This window comes from Podarcis muralis, chromosome 5 (genome assembly GCF_964188315.1).
Source record: "Podarcis muralis chromosome 5, rPodMur119.hap1.1, whole genome shotgun sequence".
NCBI lineage: Eukaryota > Metazoa > Chordata > Lepidosauria > Squamata > Lacertidae > Podarcis > Podarcis muralis.
In genome coordinates, this window is record NC_135659.1 from 70,168,513 (window position 1) to 70,191,884 (window position 23,372).

Sequence of the window (23,372 nt, forward strand, 5' to 3'; positions counted from 1 at the left end):
AAGTCGCATGTTGGCAGTGCGTTGGCAGCGGGAGTCCCCATTAGCAAAAGCACACCTCAGGTTAAGAACGGTTTTGGGTTAAGAACAGACCTCTAGAACGAATTAAGTTCATAACTGGAGGTACCACTGTAGTTGTAATAAAAGGTAAAAAAAGCCTAAGAGGCATTGGAGGTATAATGAAACATGATTTCTCATCCCTTGCCAGTGTTCATGTGATTCTGCATTTTAAAAAATAAATATAAATTTCAGGAGCTTATATCAAATCTATGAACCAAGTTAATCATGCAGTGTTACATAAACTTGAATTTATTATAATCCAGGTAGCAGCACTACAAATGTCTAGAAGAAAAGGACTGCAGAGGCATGACATCAATGCAGAATTTTGCTCAAGGACTGCAAAACTGAAGGCTTTAGACATTAACACTGCAGCTGAACAAGATATCTATGGTTATCACAATATTATGAACACAGAGAAAGATTGAATGGTACTCCTCTTATACCAAATTGCCCAGAGGCTACAATGCGCTTTGGGAATTTATGTGCGCCTCAGTCCACCATACATAATGAAATTTCCTGGAACCAATACAGAGTCACAAAGTCTTCACTTCTAAAACCCTGCGGGAATGAGTACTACAATCCACATCACTGCTGAACATATTTTTATTTTTTCAAAAGACAGACAGCAAGACTTGAAGAAGAAGAAGAAGCAGCGGCGGCGGAGTTTGGATTTGATATCCCGCCTTTCACTCCCTTTAAGGAGTCTCAAAGCGGCTAACATTCTCCTTTCCCTTCCTCCCCCACAACAAACACTCTGTGAGGTGAGTGAGGCTGAGAGACTTCAGAGAAGTGTGACTGGCCCAAGGTCACCCAGCAGCTGCATGTGGAGGAGCGGAGACTCGAACCCGGTTCGCCAGATTACGAGACTACCGCTCTTAACCACTACACCACACTGGCTCTCTTAAACTACAGTATCAAATCAATGGTATTACTTTTGCTATTCTGTTAAACTTGGCTGCCTGTAAGTCATGAAGACCCTTCAGCACTGTGACTATTTTCATTTACACGTGTGAAATTTTGGTTTTATCAACAAAGAATTAAGTTTGGGAAGCATCAATAGACAATTATTACTTTTGGGGGCGGAGGACAAAACACACAAGCCTCGTTTGCCAATATCATAACTTTCAACCAGGGAAAGGACAGTAGGTACTAGACGATTCACATGAGGAAACTGCACCATATGAATATATTTTTTGTATTACAGCCAGCAAGAGACATGTGCCTACCCCTTGACATCCAAAGAATTCCTGCACCAGAAGGCTCATTCTACATTTATCTGTATATAACATATTATAAGCACTTAACTACCCAAGAGGTTTAATACACACTTAGATAACCCTCACTCTTAGCTATTAGATTATAATGTTCCTACTTTCCTAGAGGTCATGGTAATTAATCTCCCTGGCATAGAGTGTTTGTTCCAAGATCTGACAAAAAGCCACTATGGAGAGAAAGTTTTACATGGATAAGGCAGGAGCTGCCACTACAGAACCCAAAACTAGTTTGGAAATGCAGGAATAATCTATAGAACATTAACTCCTTGGGACCCAAGTCTCTCCAGTCTGAGTTTTTCTGAGTTGTCTTTAACACAGACTGACAACCTGCCACATTCTTGTCTGCTAAAGGAGGAATGAATGAGTCATAAGATTCTCCTACCTCTGGCCCTTAAGGTTTAGCAGATGTTTGGCTCCCTTAGTAGCACAGAAGTACAGTACTCTGTTCAATTAATTCTGTTCTTGGTAGCACAATATGCTCTTAAGCATAAAAGTGGAACAAAGCCAAATGAGGCTTTGAGTGTTTATTCTTAATGCATTAGGCCATCAAAGGTCCACTTCAAAATCAGAATTTACACTCCTGAGCCAGTGGCGGAGCTTCATGCTCTGGCACCAGGGGACAGAGAGCAGGCAGGGGCGGGGCTGGTACGCGTCCCGGGGGAATGGCGCGCCACCCATAGGGGCATGGTGTGCGTCATAGGGGCGTGGCGCAATGCTCGTACGAGTGTGGCGCCCAGCGCGGGCAGGGGAGCAGCCGCAATGGCACCCCGCCAGGATCGCACTGCCGGGGGCGGTGCACTCCTCCCGCAAGCCTCTTCCTCCACCAGTGTCCTGAGCATCATGCAACTACCCTGGGATCCTATGGGAGGAAGGGCAGGATATAAATTTAATAAATAAATCCAAGCACATAGATAGGTTAGTAACAGCAACAATTGTAGCAGCAAAAGGATTTCTTCCCTATCTGGAAAACGAATTCTATGACTATGAAAAGAACCACCTATTTATTTGATTTTTATGTTGTGTATTGTTAATTCTCTTCAGAGACCTACATAACAGATTTTGCTGTTTGCTTCCTAGCAACGCAAACTAATTTAGCTGCTACATTCCTAAATGGAGTTAATATTTTTAACATTACGTAAGTGCAGCAGATACACCAAAAGTCAAAAGAGACATAGGATCTTATGTATCTCTTATGTGTCCTGGCCTTTTTTGTCCCATTTTTCTATAGCCCTTATCTCATCTCTGCCTGCCAAGAGTAACACTTTTTCTCTGATTAAGTGGGCTCTGGTCTACAATTAAGAAGTAACAATAAATCTGTTGTTTTTAAAGGTACAAGAAGATTTATTTCTGTTGTAACAAAAGTGATTTCTTTCAAGGAACATTTTTTCTCCAACACAAGCAGAAGCAGATCTAGACATGGTTTGACTATTTAATAAGTGTAACAGATGAAAACCAACATATGCAGTGGTCTGGATTGAGAAACATTCTTCACTAAAGAAGATCACAAATGTCACAGCTGCATATTTGAGTTTAAACTAGTTTTCTATAAATACGCACATAAACATTTGTTTTCTTCAAGGTATAATACAGACAATCCACACAAAAATGCAGAAATGTTCCAACTGTCAGTGTCTTGACACCAAAAAGCAATGTCAAGCCTTTTGGATCCGTAATAGAGGAAATGCTTTGCATGCAGAAGGTCCCAGATTCAATCCCCTACATCTCTTGTTAGGGCTAGGAGAGAATCCTGTCTGAAATCCTGGAGAGCCTCTACCAGTCAACATAGCCAATACTGAGCTAAACAAACCAATGGTGACTCAGTATAAGTCCGCTTCATATGTTGCTATGTAAGTAGTGTAAACCAGTTAGCTGCCTCAGAGGTAGATACTGGGGGCAGCAGCAACCCCCAAACCATTCCTTCTGAACCCCCCTGCACCTCCCCATATACCTCCTTAACTAGTCTTCTACCATCAGCTGCAAACCTTTTCCTAATTTTGAAAGCCAATGTAGTATAGTGGTCTGGGTACTGGAGTAGGACCTGGGAGAACAGGGTTCAAATCCCCACTCAGGCATGAAGCTCGCTGGGCAATCTTGGGCCAGTAACCATTTCTCAACCTAACCTACCATTCAGGGTTGTTGTGAGATACAATTATGACTGGTGAATAAGAAAATAAAATTTAATTTTGGGAAATTAAAAAGAATAGAAGACTAATTAATTTGAACAAAACAACCCTAGTAGTCAGCAAGCAATACAGTGGTGACAAATAGCAAAGAAAGCTTAAAACTAGTTAAAATAAGATAGATAATCTTATATTCAAGAATTTGGTTTTGTACTGTTACAGTTATCAAATGAACAGGTGGACTTATCTCAAAAGAAATCCTTCAGAATCATTTCTCTGCTCTTTCTGTTATTTGCTAAAATGACAATGCAAATTTCACTCCAAGGAACATAAATAAACTTTTTGAATGTTGGGTTTAAAACTTCCTTACTGTTAATATTTGAAGAAGTAAATTACTGGACTTATAAGGCTCCATTATGTTATGTCTGCAGGGCTCATTAGATGACATTATCTTACAGAGTTTTTCTCATCTTAAGTCTTTTAAGTCCTGTGTTATTTTAAATCCATTTGTGAGAGCATTTCTCACGCAGATGTGCTTAACTGTAAATCAAGAGGCTGTTCTTAGATTCTGCCATCTCAGGAACAGCATCTAGAGGTTGAATATCCTCTGACATTTGTTCTCATCACAGGTGTGAAAACTACTCATAAGGATAACTGTTGTCCACCCCTGGAAATAGTTTAATTGTGTAAAATAGTCATTATTCCCACATCTTTAGACTTCCACCCAAAAAGCAAAGCTTACACTGAGATGCTTAAAGAAGTAAAACTTCTTAGGCTAAAAGCACTAAGAGAGGCAAATTGAGCTTTACATGCTGATCAGCTTTGGGATCTGGGGCAATGAGAAATAGCAGTACAGTGGTACCTCGGGTTAATTCGTTCTGGAGGTCTGTTCTTAACCTGAAACTGTTCTTAACCTGAAGCACCACTTTAGCTAATGGGGCCTCCTGCTGCTGCCGCTGCGCCACCGCTGCACGATTTCTGTTCTCATCCTGAAGCAAAGTTCTTAACCCGAGGTAATATTTCTGGGTTAGCGGAGTCTGTAACCTGAAGCATATGTAACCTGAAGCGTATGTAACCCGAGGTACCACTGTGCGGTGACATTCTCAGGATTCCCCATTGTAATGTTTGCCAAAGGATAACTCAAAAGCTTGATGACGATCATAGGTTGAAGTATATATACCATTATCATAAAACAGCAAGATGGAAGGGACAATAGGGCTTGCGTGTCAAGACCCCGTAGCCACGCCCGCAAGTTTATTGATTACAGATTGTGAGCGGTATTGGCTTAGGCATTGAATGGACCCAACTATATCTGACTCCTGCCCGATGCGCAGGAAGTCCGGCAAGGGTAAACCACCAGAAGGGGGAGCCCTGTCGATGCATACCAACTCGAGCTCCCCCTGGTGTTCCCGTCGGGGTCGTGTCATGGCTCTAGCCCCTGACCCGGGCTTCGGACAAGATCAACACCCCTGGATTCCTTTAACGAAATACCCTTAAGCTTGGAGGGGCAGGTGATGGCCATACCTCCCCTCCCCCACCACAAAGTCATACAGTGCCTTACCGCAACCCTAACCAAGTTGTGACGATTGCTACGAGGTAGGCGAAAACCAAATGGCCAGTGCCAATTTGCCATGTGGAAAAATTCCTACCAGGCCCCTTGACGGCGACCAACCAAGGTCCATAGCAAGGCCAGTGCCTAAAACGTGCAAAATAGGGAGGGAGGGCGGGTGATTGAGGAAGCAAGCCAAAGAGGAAGCCCTCCGGCTTGCGCCTCAGCTTAAACGGACCCGGTCACGCCCCCCCCCCGGCCAGCGGATTGGCTGGCCGGGCTCTGACATGGCCAGGATCTCCCGGGCAACGGGGGACAAAGTCCCCCGCCCCCGGTGGGGTGTGGGTGGCCACGCAATCCACTGCAACTCCTCCCCACTGGGAAGTGGAGCGGATTTGCATGTCAAGACCCCATAGCCAACCCCTCGTTGGGAAATAACTCACACAGGGAACTTTAATGCTTATCTTTTCTAGAACTCATGGAAAGAGAGATGCTCTAAGATATTAGTGTTGGCTACATGCTTACAGATTGTGCTCCTGTAACAAATAAAAATAGAAGGTCAACTCCCAGCACTGTAGCATGCACTTTTATATTCAAAAAAGCTCCAATTACACACCAGGTAGCAGTTCTGTTTCCAGTCAGATTCTGCTGATGTAGTTTAACTATTAGATTTCCAGAAATCAGCAGAAGTGCTGATCCTGCCAATTAGCCAATTTCCACCTCACACTCTCAACATCAAGCAATTATTGGAGTAGTTAATGAGTAACATGCATTCAGCTTCTAAGGCCATCTTCAGCAATGTCCTGAAAGGTTGCTGTGCCAAGAGAGTACTAAATAGATTGACTGGACCTGTTTTAAACTTTACGAATTATTTAGTTCACAGTCCTTCATATAAGGCAGCCACACCATGCTAAATGCAAGTGAGCTGAAAAAAAGGCAAATATGCTTGCTTCAGGATTAGCATATTAGTTTTAGAAGGTGTAGGTATGCATGCCCATGTCCAAACATGTGTTAATATTCAACTAACCACTGGAGGGCCACAAGTATATTTCCCCAGAATTCAAAGCATATATTTTCCAGTAACTGGCCCAACCAGTATCTTCTTTATAAAACTTATTTAAAATAAAAAAGGGGAAATATCCCTAGAAGTCTGAGTGCATTAAGCATGTTCAGAGTGGCCAAAAAAAAATGTCCTTATGCATTTCTAAATCATTTACAGATCACAGAAATAAATATTACTTCAGAAAATTTGAAGTCCTATACTGAATTTCAGAACACATAGCTGCTAGTGTTCTGCTAAAATGGTGTGCATTACAGAGTAGAAGATCTACACTTAAGCTGATCATGCACACAGGAAGTTGTATGAAGAGTCAGATGCTACAAGGTGCTGCTGACTCCACAGAAAGTTCTTCAAGTACGGTACTTCACATTTATTTTTATTCATATGCAATTAGCGTATGTCCAACATGAGTTCGGAGCAGAGTACATGGGGTTCCAAGTTAGTCTCCAACCAAGGACTAGCTTGGCTTCAATTTACTTAGCTTTAGAAACAGAGCTGCACCAGGTGCCATCAGGCTGTGATGTGGGGCTATGAAACCATTTCATTGTATGAATGCAGCATGATTACTCTTAATTATTTAATAGCACTGCTAACAGTATTTTTAGTTTGAATTCTTGTGGCAGGCGATGAATTTGGATTCAAAATTATCTGGATGCAGTATTCACAGACCAGATTGTGATCTTCTGTTACCCACACTGAGGGAACAGATGATGTACAACAGTGGTCTGTTCACATGGAACTGTGCCCAGATTATTGCAGGAAAAAATCCTGTACTATCTGCAGGTCTCCAGAGTCACTATGGTGGATTCAGGCATGCACATTTCCTCACCAGCAGAGGAAAAAGAGACACATATGTTGTTAATGCAAGATAATGTGGCTTCTAAGACTAGGTGGGGAAACTGTAGTCAATTCTTGCTCCACAGTATTTGCGGAAGGCCACCCTGATTAAAATATGTTTAATGAGTAAAAAGCAAATACAAAGGAGCACCGTGATGCTCCACGCCAGAAATACTGTGGAGAATTCTCTATGGTGCCATACAGGTTGCAAATGAGAACTCTGAAAAGAGCTGCTGGGAAGCAGCAGCAGTGGGGGACTGTCTATATTAGGAAAGTACACAGTGTTACTAACACAGATTAGCATTCTCTGTCAAAACATATTTATTCACACAAATTTTCCTTGAGGACTGGTAACTATAGGGTGTTACAGCTCACTTAAAGTTTTAACAGAACAAACAATGTATTAACATGCTTTTGATGCCTCAACAAGACACATAATAAGGGGCTGGTTCAGACATAATATTCCTAACTTCATAATCCATGGAAGACAGTTTATGAAGTTTCTAACTTCAACAGGACTGAGAGTCCTGCCACTGTGCACCAGCTTTGGTGCAGATATCCTGTTTCTTTAAAACAAAGTTCCCCGTTCTGCATGTAATCCAAAACAAAGGAAGATCTCCAAGGCAACACTAGTGAACAAGGAGAAGAGACCACATGAACATTGCTTGTTCCTGGCTTCAAAACCATAGTTTATGGTTTATGAAGCCAGGAACATGACACTTGAACCGTTCTATTAACACATGCTGGTTTATTAGCATTTTTAAAAATCTACAGTGGTACCTCGGGTTACATACGCTTCAGGTTACATATGCTTCAGGTTACAGACTCCTCTAACCCAGAAATAGTACCTCGGGTTAAGAACTTTGCTTCAGGATGAGAACAGAAATTGTGGCGCACCGGCGCGGCAGCAGCTGGAGGCCCCATTAGCTAAAGTGGTGCTTCAGGTTAAGAACAGTTTCAGGTTAAGAACGGACCTCCAGAACGAATTAAGTACTTAACCAGAGGTACCACTGTATATTGTATTACGTACACTTGTGGCATTAAAGCCTTTGGAACAGTTTGGCTAATGGTGTGAAATATTTGGGAAATTAAAAAGGGAAACTAAGAAAACTGCAGCCTGGCTTTTCAGAGAGAATGCAAAGTTGTCAAACTGATTAGTTTTCAAAGCCACATACAGGGTAAGTTGCATATGGAAAAGAGGTACTGTGTGGGACATAGTTACAGGTAGGTAGCCATGTTGGTCTGCCGAAGTCGAAACAAAATAAAAAAAATCCTTCCAATAGCACCTTAGAGACCAACTAAGTTTGTTATTGGTATGAGCGGTATCTGAAGAAGTGTGCGTGCACACGAAAGCTCATACCAATAACAAACTTAGTTGGTCTCTAAGGTGCTACTGGAAGGATTTTTTTTTATTATGTGGGACATAGTGAGGCTAAAAGACAAAGAGAAAAGTATAGAGTAAGCAACGGATTGAACGGCAAACATGAAGGACAGATAGTTGGAGAAGTAGATTTGAGGATGAAGAACGGGGTGGCAAGGAATCTATGACACAAACTTATAAAGGAGGAGATTCTGAATAAACTTTAGAAATACTCCATGACCCTCCCTGCCAACAACAGGCACATTTGCTCTGTGATCACAAGAATGAAAAGCAGAAAGAGCCACATAGAATTTGATCCCATGTCAGAAGACCATTGTGCCTAGCACCGTAAAAATCTACCTGTGCCCCAAAGATGCTTTGGTCAGTGTCATTATCTTCTGTCTCATCGACATCAGTTTATCATGAGTGTAGAATCTTAGAATCATTTGCCAAGAAAAAAATGAAGTTGTAGTCTCCAAGGCAAGCATCATAGATCAGAACTGCCTCTCTTATTCTCTAGATGAGACTCAATAAAGGTAATGTAGAATAGTATTTTGTTTTGTTTTCATTAACTTACAGACCAAGATGACAGGTGATAGATCTAAAGTTTAGATTCTGTCAAGGAAATTCACTTGTGGTTTCTGCTGTCACTGCAACCACCTTGCATGGAAGTGCCCCAAAACCATCAGTCTGAGTCCTCAACACCACCGTCGAGACCAGCTCTGTAAGCTCGACTGCTGGGCAGTGATGCTGGCAGTAAACCAGCAGAGACTGAATTTCTATAGACCACAGCAACTTCCCCTTCCTCAACCCTCAAGTCTGCCCTGATGCTGCACCATATACACAGGTGGGAATAGCTGGATGAGACCAACTCCACCCTGCTCATCCACCCAGGTCTCAGTGATACAGAGCAGATCAGCTCTTCATCCACAGTCGGATCATGGATGAGGGATATCTTATTCAGAGCCAACCAGGCATTCAACAGCAGACTTGAGGGTTGGCTGATAAGAAAAAGTACTGATAAAGTGTGTCACTTGTTAGGTACCTAGACATTTAACATTGTGTCTCAGGTCCTCTAGCCAAAACCAGTAAATGGTTAGATGAAAAGAATACCTCTTGCTGTACATAAAACTCAAAATTTGTTTTCCCTATGGTGTCTGAAACAAATAATGACATCAGTAAAATGTTTAGCAAATTTAAGTCAAGGCACAAGGGGGAAATGCAGCTTCACATCCCCAATGTTCAGCTGATTATTATTTAATAATAAGATACTCACTGGCATACAACACCACTTGTTTTGGAACCCTCTATCTCAAAATCGCTACTGAAGAATCTGTCACAATTTTGAAAAATTAACGTAACCTACAAGCAATTTGACAGACCAAGGCTTAGCAGTGCAAATGTGGCATTAAGCATTTGTGAACTGTAGATTTCTCTCTAATGTACATAGCAAGAACAGAACATGTTCTCTCAATGCAGGCAAGTCTTGGAATGAGCAAGCAAAAAACCAAGAAGAGTGCTCAACTGGCTCTTCTAGCCAAGACACCAATTAATGGCACACACTCTTGACTGCATGCAAAGACATGAACATGTGCAGGGCTTGAAATATTCTAGGCATCTGCCCACCAAAATGCTTAACATGATGCTGGAACTCAGAGAGACAAAGTATCTCTCCCTACTGAATATATACAATGAATTTCAAAAATCTGGTGGCTGTTAAGATTCAAAACTGGCTTTAATCGTTTCCATCAGAAAACAAAAAATAAAAAGAGTCATAAAAGTGTGTCAAACCCACACAGTATAGAACAATGTCCACTGGCCTCTCAGCTCATATGTACAGCCATCTGACTCAAAATAGTAATAATGCTGAAAGTACATAAATCCAGTACTCACAGGCCCAATCCACATGATTGCTACCCCTCAGAATCAAAGTGTGTGTTCAGCCATAATATATACCAGCCCTGTGCATACTGGAGTATGTGCATAGGCCTTTTCCCAACATTATCTTCAATGCGTCTATCAGGCATCCCTAGTGGTCAGAGATAGCAGGTACAAGCCCACTCCACACTGCATGGGCTCCACACAACTGGAGCTCTCTGTTGATCAGTTCAGCAATATAGAAATAAAAGTCAAGGCTTTGGGAGGAAAGACCTCAGACAATAAGTAAAATAACAAGAGAAACTAAAATGAGTTGCTAAGAGTTTACATCCATACCCTCAAATAAAATAGCAAGTTAATTTTCAGATGGCAATAATTTACTATGAATTCTTCAAAACTCCAGCGAGTCAGATACTTGTTAAGAAACTGCACTCTACTACTATCAGTCTTGCTCCCTCGTCATGCATGCTTGCTCTACCTACCAATGCTGCTTTGGGGTTGCTGAACAATGTCCAAATGATCTAGCCTTCTAGGCAATCTCCACTGGCTAACAGATTTTATGCTTGTCAGTTTTCCGTGCTGACGTTTTTGACACTAGCTGAAGTCTGAGACACTTCAGAACTTAAACATTCCTTCGTCCACGGTTGCAGATGCATGCTAAGTAGGGATGCAGCCAACATTTACTCTTCAGCAGTTTGAACAACACCCTATCCCCTCATATTCCAGCCAGCTAAATCAGAATACTTGGTTTTAAGAACAACTTTGTCTCCCAGTCAGTCTTGGTGCCAAAGAATCTACCCATTGTCACAGTCATGCGTTTTATTTTTTAATTGAGGAGTACTGGATGGAAAGCATGGTTGAAAAAGCTCTCACTGCTAATTCCAGATACTAATAATAAACCATTACAAAACACCCCTTTATAAGCAAGTGACTACTTTAGCTGCAGATCTTATGTGGATAATTACAGAGAAATATATTCTAAAGATATTGCTTTTCATATTAATGAATAGCATAAGAAAGAAAGCATTGTTCTCCACTTTACTTTAGAAATAATCCTATTGAGGGTATGAAATATTTTGCTGTAATTTCTTTAAGTAACTGCCTGAAAAATCCCTAGAGTTGAACAGCTTGGGCAGTGCAAAGTAGGGGTGAGGTGTTGTTTTTTTTAATTAAACAGAAGGAACGCAATGCTATTTATGAATTGTGCTAGAGAAGAAACTGTTATCCGTCAAGGTAAGGGAGCTAACATTCAGGAAAATAACTACAATGAAAAGGTACAATGGCCATGAGTTTTGGCACTGGCTATAACATTGTTTTACTGTGTTTAATGTATGCTGCTCTGATCTCCCCAGATAGGAACAGCAACATATAAATTATTTTAAATTAAATAAATAATGTGTTTTAAGTTTCAAAACCACTGCTACAAAACACTGGTAAAAGGAAGTGTGGAAAGAAGAATATGAGCAGGACTATCTGTCTGCTCATAAACATAATTAGATCATGAAGATTTGCACTTTAGCAACAACTAATTCAGAGCTCAGTGATACTGAGGGCAGCAACTGTTATTAAGCAAAGATAATATCTAGGACTTCAAAGCAATACTTCTGCAATGTAGTATTTCATGGCTGAACTAGCAAAGTTTAGGTACCGTACAATGTTATTTGTTCAGCTCTACTGCCATACATTCTTTGGGGACCTGGACTTACATAACAGTAGCCCCTACTAAGACTGTAATTTCACCACCCACTATCCTCATCTTACAGCATTTCCCACTACCATAATACCATTGCTCTACAATTCACAAAAACATAGTGTGAGACCTCAAACTGTATTAGTTTACAAACATGTGGGGATACTGCAACTATTCAACCTTTGTGCAAAGATTATCTAACTATATAAACGATTCCACCAATCCAGTTTTAGCCACCTCAAAAGCATACTATTTCCATGGATCGGGAAATACAAAACTAATTCTTATCAAAAGAATTATCATTATAATTTAGAGAATGCCCCCCACAGCTTGGTGGATTAGGGCATATCAAACTGTAAATGAATGGGTGAATCCATTTAAACCAAGTGTCCAATTCTAAAAGTCAAGTGTTTCCAGAATAAGTATGCTTAGTAACCCTTTAGTATTAATTTGCAACTATAGCTTTTATACCACCTAGCAGTGTAATTCGATATATTTCATCATACAACCCACAAACCTTTTGCTCTGCACATTAATATCCATTCAGGGGTGAGACAGATTTCTGCTTGGCTTTCTGTGTATACAAAAAGAATGTATACACATTCTTGACTGGTGCCAGTCATACCTCTTAGGGGAAGGTATTCCAAAGCTGGGATATTACAACAGGAAATACTCTCTTGTTTGTGAATACATAGGAAAAGAGTCTCAACTGAAGATCTTAAGACCCAGGCAGGCAGGTATGGAAAATAGTGTTTCAGCGTCATGGGAAACAGCATTGATTCATCAAAGCCAGGCCAGAGTCAACATAATGATCAGCAGACACAGTACTTATGCTCTCCAAACTGAAATAGAACCAGTGAAAAGTTTCAAATGGGGGGGGGGGGGATCAAGCATAAATACAGCTGCAGAGCAGCACATGTGTGACTCAATGCTTCATTAACACTCCCTTACCAGAAAGAATTAGAATTGAAAGGTGGGAACTGTTCACAAAAGACAGTACTAAAGAAAACACAACGCACTGGGGAAATCAAATGGTGACAAAATAATCAGCATAACTATATCATCCCATAAGGGGTGCAATGCAATGCCAATCTCTTGTTTAAACCACTTAAATGAGGCCAGGATCAAAACCCAGTGGTGACAAGTAAGATCTTCCCAATACTGCAAGACAGTTCAAATACAATCAGTTGGGGAAGAACTAATTAAAGCAGTTGGGTGGAGAATTGTGATTGACACAGGAACTGAAACATAGAAATGGGTGCTTTGAGACAATGCATTTTATATAGAATATAGGTAATGCCATATATGATCAGCACCATGACCAACTGTGAGAGTCCTCAGCCCCAGCTGCTATTTATGAAACATCTAACTTTGTGCTAGGTGCCAAATTCTCACTTGAATGCTGTTATTTCATTATAGAGGAGCACAGAAAAATAATTTTATCTGAGCAGGATGTATAACACATATGCTCTTGAAGATGATATTTAAACAGAGAATCTAGCATACTGAGACTCTCAAGTTCAAATTTTAGAAAAGCCCATTCCTAGCCCTTACAAAATATTAATGGTAGGCTAGAAGTAGAGTTGTTGCAAGGTTAAATACCATAAGCTGCAGACAGGGGGCAGCAACAGGACTTCAGTGTCCTACAAGCTCCTTCCTCATCTCATAAATGTTGGAAACAAAATACGTTATTGAAAATAAGCAGAAAGACATTAAATTCTATAATTCATTCTGGCCACAGAATTATGCTTGATCTAGAATTATGATTTATTTTTCAACATAGAGAGCGCACACACCTTATTATCAGAATAATATTCTGAAATATTCAGAACTCAATTATGTGCCAGAGAACAACCCTCTTGCCAATTTACCAGAGCCTCATTTCAACCACATTCTGTGGTAATGAGTGCCATAATACAATTAATTGCATATATTCATGGTTTAGTTAGGTAATTTTAGTCTCTTGACTAAATAGACTCACAAGAGCCTGCTCTTTAGATGAGTTTCTATAATTTCAAATACTTCAGAATATGCCAGGCCCAAGGGAGCCTTGGTGTTACTGACCTAGTACATCTCTCATTTTGCTGAGTGGGGTCCTAGACTTGTATCCCCAGGTCTTGCCTAACAGCATAACTTGTAGTATTTTTTTGACACCAAATAATGTCAATCGTACACACATTTCTTAGAATTCCCACTGTTTTCAATAGAACATACAAATCACACTTACTTTGAAGTTCCCTTGTCTCAAAAAATGATCTCATAACTACATAGTTCTCTTAACTACCATCAGCAAGTTAAACTCTTTTCAATGTATAAAATTTAGTAATATCTATCAGTTCCCTTATCTACTAATTCATCAACAAAGAATTCTCTTTGCTTCATATGCTTGCTAAATAACTGGTGATTTCAAGAGACTCTAATTTATCTTTTAATTTTTTTGTTTAATTTGTATTAAATTCCACTAGTCTACACTGCAACTATGAGATTTAAAAAAATGTTGTTTGTTCTGATTCATTGGTAAAACATGGTTTTCCTGGGGAAAGTACTGGGACAAAAAACCAAAAACTGCCTGGACATGGAGCTTTAAAGCTTGGCCATGTACCTAGAAAGGTAGCATAAAAGGCAGTCCAGACGAGCCCTTGGGTCATGGTACTCCATGCTCTGGTCATTTCCAGACTGGATTATTGCAATAGGGCTACATGGGGCTGCCCTTGAAAACAGCTTTGAAACTTCAACTGATTCAAATTGCAACGACCAGATTACTGGCTGGGGTTACCTTTAGAACTCATATAACCCTTGTTCTAAAACAGCTGCACTGGCTGGCAGTTCATTTCAAAGCCCAATTCAAGGTTCTTTGGTTACTGTTTAAAGCCCTGAATTTGTGAGACTGCTTCCTTCTCTACAGACCTCCTTGGATGTTAAGGTCAGAAGAGAGGGCCCACTTGGTAGTTACCAATCCCTAGATATTTGGAAACGAGGTGGCCCAGAAGAATGCATTCTCTGCGGCAGTCCCTAAATTGAGATGTGTCTGGTCCCTTCACTATACAGCTTTTAGCAAATCTTTACACTGGCCTTTGAAACATGAGGTGGTGTTTTCAAAACCCACCCTATTTCTGTGACTGTAATTAATTTTAACTGTTTTTAATACTGAATTTTAAATTGTTGTAGCCCACCCTGAGACCTGCTGGTGAAGGGTGGATAATAAATTAAACAATAACAACAACATGCAATACTTATAGTTACTTATAGAAGTAAATATACAAAACAACAATTATCTAATATCTAAGAGAAAATAGCAATAAACAAACAAACAGGCTATACATCTTTACTGGCTTAGTGGAAAAGACTACTAAAATAATGATTTCCATACTCATGAAACAAGCAGGAGTGTGCACGTATGATGCAGAGAAGAGGAGAGGTTTTGCTGCAGGGCAGCAGCCTTGCTACAGAAAAAAATCTTTGCTCACCCTCCTGCTAGCTGCAAACCTGCCAGGAAACACGTTCCATGGTGTTGAGAAGTGGAACATGTATTCAAAGAAAAGTTTGTTGAAATGCTGTGTGGAAAGGGAGAGAAAGTTTCCTTTATTACCAATTTTAAAATATCCGTATCAGGTATGGGAAGCCTCTGACTATTCAGATGCTGTTAGACTACGACTTTCATCATTCCTGACCATTGGTTATGATTCCTGGGCTATGGAGAGTTAGAATCTAACAACATAAAGAGGGCCACAATTTCCCTATCTCTGGTATTTTTGAATGCTGATGTGGTACAAAGGCAAACACTAATACAGTAAAGACTGAAGACAAAGATGAAATCTAGTCTGAAGTTTAGGTTCCTAATATGCTAGGCAACTCTAGAAATGTGTACATGTATTCACTGGCCAGAATCTGCAGTACAGGCAATTTCAACACTAGCATAATGTCTCAGTGAAAGCAATGTCTCATTCCTAGAAACATAAGAATGCTTAACATTGGAAACAGGCAGAGAAGGTTCTTAAATACTGCAAAGAACTATTTCATGGTGCAGGAAATTAAACTGCATTCATTTTCTGTGCCGATGCAACAGATAGAAATAAACTAAACACGCCATTATGGAAAGTCAGTACATGAAAAATCTTGAAAATTTCTCCAACCTTAGAAATGCTGTGAAAGGAGAACTGCAGCAAGAATTGATTTATTTAACATTACTTAACAAATCTGACATAATTTCTTAAGCACGAAGGATTTATGTGCAGCTCTCTCACTACAGAAAGCTAGCCATCTTCTATTGATTACACATTCAGATTTAGCACCCCAGTTACTATTTTGATTGACTTAGTGATTATTTCATAATCTGATGTAAATATATGGCTTTAAAAACTAGTTTGAAAGAATTATCCTAAAGTCTTGGAAGTCCAACAAACTGTTAGCTACACAGATTACAGTACAGATTAATTCCTCCAAGAAATCTGCCAATATAGAGTGGTATCCAATGCTTCCATTCTGCTAGCATAAGAGACTTGCAGTAGCAGAACAGAACTTGTACTACATGTGCCCTCAAAATCAGCTCCAAAGGGAACCCTCTGGAGAATATTTTGGGTGGAACACAAAGAAAAAAAATGAAATGGAAATATCACTACACCACCAGATCTCTGCTGGCACTGCTTTAGATACAACCTTCAGCCTTGATTTCAATATACTACCTTCTCAAGAAAGATATGAGAATTGTCTTGAGACAAGAAAACTATGAGGGGAACCCAGACTAAGTGAACTGAAAATCTGCTATTCAAATCAATGGAACAAATCAGTCCTGACATATTTGTCATGGTTCACCTAACTTAGTCTGGATCCAGCCCAATGAATTTAAATTTCAAGGATGCAGACATAAGGCTAGAATCCCTCTCACTTTTCCTTCTTTTTTCTGTATCACTTTTTCTTTTAACTGAAATCACCTTAACAAAAATAAATATGAGAATCCAAAGTACAGTAGTACCTCGGTCGACAAACCGGAAGTCCGTTCTTAAACCAAAGCGTTCTTAAACCGAGGCATGCTTTCCTTCCTGCCACTGGTGCCCTTCCACTGTTCGGCTTCTGTTTGTCTTCCGGGGTAAAGTTCGTTAACCAGAACACCTACTTCCGGTTTTGCGCCGTTTGTTGTCCAAATAGTTCATTAACAGGACTGTTCATAGACAGAGGTACCACTGTATATTCACTATGAACTTGTTTATTTTACTCGTGGTAGGCAGGCAAGAAAGGAACAGGAGTCCAGTAACATCTGGAGGGCTGTGCCTAAGCCAGAGGTAGCCAACATGGTGCCTTTCTAAGCTTTGCACATGTGTTACAAGTCACAGAAACATAAGAAACTACCTAATAGTGAATCAAACCATGGGTTCATTTAGTACAATGTTGTCTACACAAGAGATCAGCAAACTTTTGCAGCAGAGGGCCAGTCCACTGTCCCTCAGACCTTGTAGGGAGCCGGACTATATTTTTTTGGGGGGGTGAACAAATTCCTATCCCCCACAAATAACCCAGAGATGCATTTTAAATAAAAGGACACATTCTACTCATGTAAAAACATGCTGATTCCCGGACCATCCGAGGGCTGGATTTAGAAGTCGATTGGGTCAGATCCAGACCCCGGGCCTTAGTTTGCCTACCCATATTCTACACTGATAGCAACCCTTCAGGGTTTCAAACACAGGCCTTTCCTAATCCCACCTTGAAATGTCACACAGTATGTACTCTTCCACCGAACTATGCCCATCTCATTTTTCAGAAACTAAGTTCTAGTAGTCCCCAATATCTTAAAGAGTACAACCATCCATTTTTTATTTATAAATGTGAATAAGGCAAAGAAATTAACACCCAGAATAGAAAGGGAGACCCATATGGCACAACTCAGGTGGCTGGGTTTCCAAAAAAAGTTTGGCAACACACTGTGAGGTAAATATTGCAAGGTACATTTCCCTGCATTTACTAATGGAGAAACATGCTTAGGATCATGTTTTAAGTCATGTTTAACAAAAACTCAAAACTAAATTCTGTTTTTCTTAGTATACATTAGATAATTGAGTGTAAATATGTAATATTTGGATTTTTGGAGCCCAGAATATACAAAACTCTGCCCAAAGAAACACCTCTACTTCATTCTTTCTCCAATTATTATTTCTAAAGAGCCTCCATTAAATAGTTGTTATCCATAAATCAAACTGAATACAGACTTGCAATCTAAAACAACAGACCCACAAAGCTGAAGAGTGAATTGTGACAGCTATCAGTCTGATAGTGGGAAAGCAATGAGTACACTTTTAATAGGCAGTTGGGAGTTAGATTAATATGTTGACGCTCTTGCTAAGATTAAGGTGATGCAACTACTCAGACGTCCTTGGTTCTTTAATCGTATTATCTGTCCCTTCATCCCTATGAGCATAAGACTTTTGAGGTGGTCTTTTGGCTGAGGAGGGAAATAAGGTCCTTGCAGCTGCTCATTCTCTGAAAACTGAGCCTAGGATGTTCTTCTCCTTGTTGTGTGCTCTTTATGGAAGACAAAAGGTACAATCTCCCTTCTGTCTAGTAACAATTGCAAGACTGCCCACTCCACTCATTAGTTTTACCAAGTCCATGTTTAGAATAAAAGTACTGTATGCGCTGCCAGAAAAGACAGTCTGTCTTTCTTTATTGTACATATTACAGATGAGTTGTTTTACAAGCAGCTCAACCCATTTGTTTCTTGACTTCAGGAGACCAAGAGCTTGTCTAGAAAGCATATTCTCCTTTGGCTGTAGCAGAAAGCTAGAAGCAGAGGTGAGACACTAAGCCATTGGTTCTCAAAGGGTGTGAAGCATCATGCTGGTGTGGCAAGAGAGGATGGCAAGTGTGGTGAGAAGATTCAAGGACAATCAATATTATATTTTGGGAATGATTCATGTTCTTAGTGGTGCAGCAATGAAACTGCTAGCACATTTGCAAAGCTAAGCAGTCTGATATTGTTTCAAACTTAATGGGGGACCACATGTTGAGTGAGGTTCCTGTATTGAAGGGGATCCTCAGGGTCCTTTCCAACTCTAAGATTCTTAAGTACCTGCATTGTTTTATACTGTCTGGATGCCCCAGAGTAGTCATGTTCTATGTTATAAATCATTACTAGAAGTCGTTTCTTTTTATTTTCCCATTTATTTCTTATCAATAAAATATTCACTGTGGCATGAACAAATTTTTATTCTGAAAGTGTGGCCCAGAAACAAAAGTTTGAGAACCACTGCAGTAAGCACTGCTGGGTAGTGCTACAATCAATTTGTCTCTGCTACCTATGCCAACCCTATTCATCCATTCACACTAGGCTATGGTGATTAACAGGGGCATCACCAATAGACCCCACATAGCTTGCAAGTATTAGGTGCATGGATAGAAAGAACACTCCTAGCACTTAAAAAAAGCTTCAGATTAAAGAGCTAGAGTAGGAGGCTGCAACCTTGTCATTTTTATTTTATGTAGGACTGAATTTTATTACTTGATACTAAAAAGCAAGGGGCATAGTTTCATTTTTAGGCATTCATTTGTGACATCTGAGTGTAGATGAAATCACTTATTTTGTCTAATTCTGTGTGTGTGTGTGTGTGTGTGTGTGTGTGTACATACATACAGTTTAAAAAGCAGCCATGATGCTTACAGAATGCTCAAGAATGGTTCAGCAGCTGGTGTGTTATGACAGCTGTTTCTCTTGTTCTGTACTATCATGCTCTCCCCTTGTGTTTCTTTCAACCATTTGTCACATCCATCTGTTCCTCCTTATTTCAGGCTTCATTTTAAGATTTTCGGGACAAGTACTGGAGAGGGAGGGGCCATTTTGCATATCACCTTTGAAAATTATGGCAATGCTGAGAAGAGAGGGATCCAAGTAATTAGAGTATGCAAATCTTCCATGGTGTAGTGCTTCCATGGTGTAGGAATCATATATACAAAAAAAGCATATCATTCATATTTTAGGAAGGAATACAGCCCTGTGACATGGGATGGATTTCACAATAGCCTATTATACACCACCCAACAAGCAAATAATAATTATGCAATAGCATGACACCCTAATTGCCAACTGAAAGCAAAGTCGCAGTTTTGTAAAACAGTGAATATCAACTGCAGATGTCTATCTGTGCCTCAAATTACAAAACCGAAAGAATCCATCTCTAAGCTAAATACATTGTGTTCTAATAATAATCTTCCAAGTGTTGAATATAACCCCTCCCTGATCCACACAAAAGCAGCTGAAACTGAACACCTAAGAGACACAGGGGAAAGAATTCATACTCCTATTAGAAGCAGGTGCCAAGGTTTAAAATGAAAATAAACCACCAGGAGCTTTTTATTCTTTTTTTACTTTTCCACAATGAAAGCCACAAGCCACAGCAAACATGGCACTAGGCCCGCACGTCCCCCTTCGCACTCTGTGGGCATCATCAGTATCAATACACCGGACGAACTGGCAAGGCCAGGCTTGGCTACACGAGCACGGTACTCTTTCCCAGCGCTTGAAGCGTCGCGGTCCCTGAGTGACCGCCGTCTACGCCCATCACCTTTACCTCCAATGCTGTGGAAGCGAAGTAGCTTCAGAAGAAGAAGAAAAGAGAGGCAGGCGATATATGCTAAGCTAAGCTCAGAAGACTCCCCCCCCCCCATGGTTTGGAGGGGCTGAGAAAGACCCTCGCTTCGCATTCCCACCCTGCCCGGCTCCCAGCATCCCTGGTATGACGCGAGCCCGAGAAGCCAAAGGGACGGTGGCGTCGATGGATGCGCCTCCGCCCGCCACGCTGGGCACCTGCTCGCGACCTCATTCGCCCCCCGCAACAGCGGCGGCGGAGCGAAACAGGCGAGGGGGGCTCTCTGACTGACACGCTGCGGCAAGGACGGGCAGGCAGAGGCCTGGAGAGAAAGAGCGGGTGGTCACGCTCGCTTCGCCCGCCCGAGCCGCCTCCACCCCGGCCGAGCCGCAGCGCCTCAGAACGGCGAGGCGAAGATGGTACTGGGCAGCCACGTTTCTCCGCCGCCCCGCCGCCTTGCATTCCCGACCACGGCAAAAAGCCCCCTCAGCGAGACAACGGCTCCCTCGCTTCCCCTGCTCCCGCTTCCATCCGGGCAAGTCGCCCTCAGGCGCGCTGAGGTAACCAACCTGAAGGCAGCACCCCGCGCTCTCTTTCCCCCCTCCCCACCTCCCCCCTCATCATCTCGTTCCCCTCAGGAGCAACCGCCACTCACCGGCTTCGGAAAGGAGCTTTCGCGCACCGCAGCCGCTACCACGGCAGCGTCCCTGCTCGCGGAAGGCCCCGCCCCCCATGCCGCCTCACCCTTCTTTGCGCGCGGGAGGCCACGCCCCCGCGCCGGCCTCTTGCCAAGGTGGCCACGCCCCCTTTTTATTCCACTATTATTTCCCAGCGCCGTTTCAATAGGACGAGGCCCCGCCCCCTCGCTTACCCCGCGCTCTCAGGACCGCTCCTTCTGGCCCCGCCTCTCCGCATGCGGAAAAGGAGAAAGCGGCGCTGGCGGTACGGAGTTTTTCTTACGTCCCTTGTCATTTGCTAAACGAAGAGCCTGAAAGCGGCTGCCTGGCAAAAGGAGTCGCGTTGATGTCAGAGGGATGGATTTCCTCCAAAGCATACTGAGGATCAGAGCATTTGAGTTGAGTGGCTGGCTGGCTTGGAGTCAGAATGGTCCTTGCCCCTTGGAAGTGGGTCCTGATGCTCATGCTCAGCGGGACATAGCAGAGCACACCCACCTGCTTGCATTTAACAGCCCGATTCTGTTCGTGTTTGAAGTACTGTTGAGCTCAGTGGGGCTTCCCCACAAGCTAAGTGAGGGAACACAGGTTTAAGGGGCTTGGTTATTGAGTAAAGGCGCATAAGATCATGCCGTCCTAATAATGTCCGTTGGAAACAGTGGGAGCTACCTAAAAGCACACAGTAATTAATGGGATCATAAGGACGCCTATCTGAGAGCCCAGTAAATAGCACTGGGGTGCAAGTTGCACAGTACAGTATTGCTATTCAATTCTGAGAGAAGGTCCTGCACATACATATACGATCCAAGTAAAAAGATTCAAAAACTCATTTTCCATGTGCTAATCTAAAGGAGAGTCTAGCTAAGGAGCTTATTAGGCTTGAGTATGTACTACTGCTAGGAAATGGGCCTCTTTCCAAGTTTTCTCTATTCTGCTGGAGACATGACTTCTAGCTGTACTTGGGAGAGGAAGGAAGGTTCTGAATTATTAGCCAGTGCCAACTTCCATAAATAAACATTTAATTCATGATGCAGTATGAAATATTGAGATATCCTTTGGCATCAAGGCTAAGCTGGAGCAGAGAAAGGTGAAATAGGAGAGGAAACCAGTTAATGTTAGGCAAAAAAATAATGTCCAAGCTCACAGAAAGTGCCAACACCTGTTTTTAAAAATCTGACATCATGGTCTGAGCGCATCAAAGCACAGTGTATAATACATAGACATAAGGTACTGAGGATTAAGTCCCACTGAATTCAATACAGTACTTCAATTTTTTCCCCAGCCTTCTGTACTTTCTTCAGTGGCACAAGAACAGCAGTAGGGATGAAGACCTGCGGCTTTAGGGCTGCAATCCACTGTAGCAGACCATAAAGGTAGTCTAGGAGGATGAACACAGTATTTATATTCACTACAAAGTACCTCCTTAATGGTGTAGTTCTCATACTCTCTGTAGCTGTTTAAGCTGTTGCTAAATCCCTTTACTACCTTTTGAGCTAAAAACCATTACAGTATTTTTAAATCTAAAAAGGAGTTTCTTACAGGCAGCCTAAATCTAATTAGGCCTTAGGATGCACACGAGCACAAAGTAAAGCAGCTTCCTAGTGTCTAAGTTCTGGTGTAGATTACATCAAGACATTGGACCACTAAGCTTGCTGCATTCTGCATAGCAAATCATCAGTTAAATTTGAATAATTAAATTTCCCATGTGAGATAACTGCTAAACCTTGTCACAATTCTATGCATGCTTACTCAGAAAGTGCATGTTTAGGACTGCAGTCTTAATTTATCCAAAATTAACTTTAAACATGAATGGCTTTAGTCCTCTAACACTGAATATATCACTGTGTACACATTTTGCAGACCATGATTGAACCAAAATGGGCTTTTTGTTAGATCTTCTGAGATTGGCAACACATCTATATTTTAATCAGTTCCTGCAGCTGCGCCTTTAACAGCAGCTTGATCTACAATTAAGCAGGAGGCGATGTTAAAAAAAATTCACTTGCTAATATTTGTAGATCAACAATCTGCAGTTATGAGAAAGCTAAGCTTTCCCCCCTCCCTTATCTGTTTGCAGCATATTTATGCCCCCCCCCCCCAATGTGGCAAATTGCATAAAGAATTCTGCTCTGTTGGTTTCGTTTTTATAGGCTTTCTTAGTCTATATAAATCAAGTTATTTCGTTACTGCATAACAAAAAAAATCACAGCCTAGTGCTCTCTAAATATGTAATTCTTGGCTAAGTTGCTGGAAGTAATGATTTTATCAGCAGGAGCAGCTATAGCTGTTTAGAAGAT

General features: G+C 41.4%; 1 protein-coding gene across 8 annotated transcripts in view; it reads right to left on the minus strand.

Moving 5' to 3' along the window:
- The window catches only part of PPFIA4 (PPFI scaffold protein A4), a 108,458-nt gene extending 87,284 nt beyond the window's left edge, over positions 1–21,174 (minus strand). For 7 of the 8 annotated variants that reach the window (XM_077929126.1, XM_077929125.1, XM_028734702.2 and 4 more), the window contains exon 1: positions 21,057–21,174. The gene's annotated coding sequence lies outside the window, so the exon portion shown is untranslated. Of the gene's footprint in view, positions 1–15,292; positions 15,380–21,056 lie in introns of all 8 variants that reach the window. The other variant, XM_028734699.2, reaches the window with a different exon arrangement.
- Positions 21,175–23,372: the final 2,198 nt, after the last annotated feature.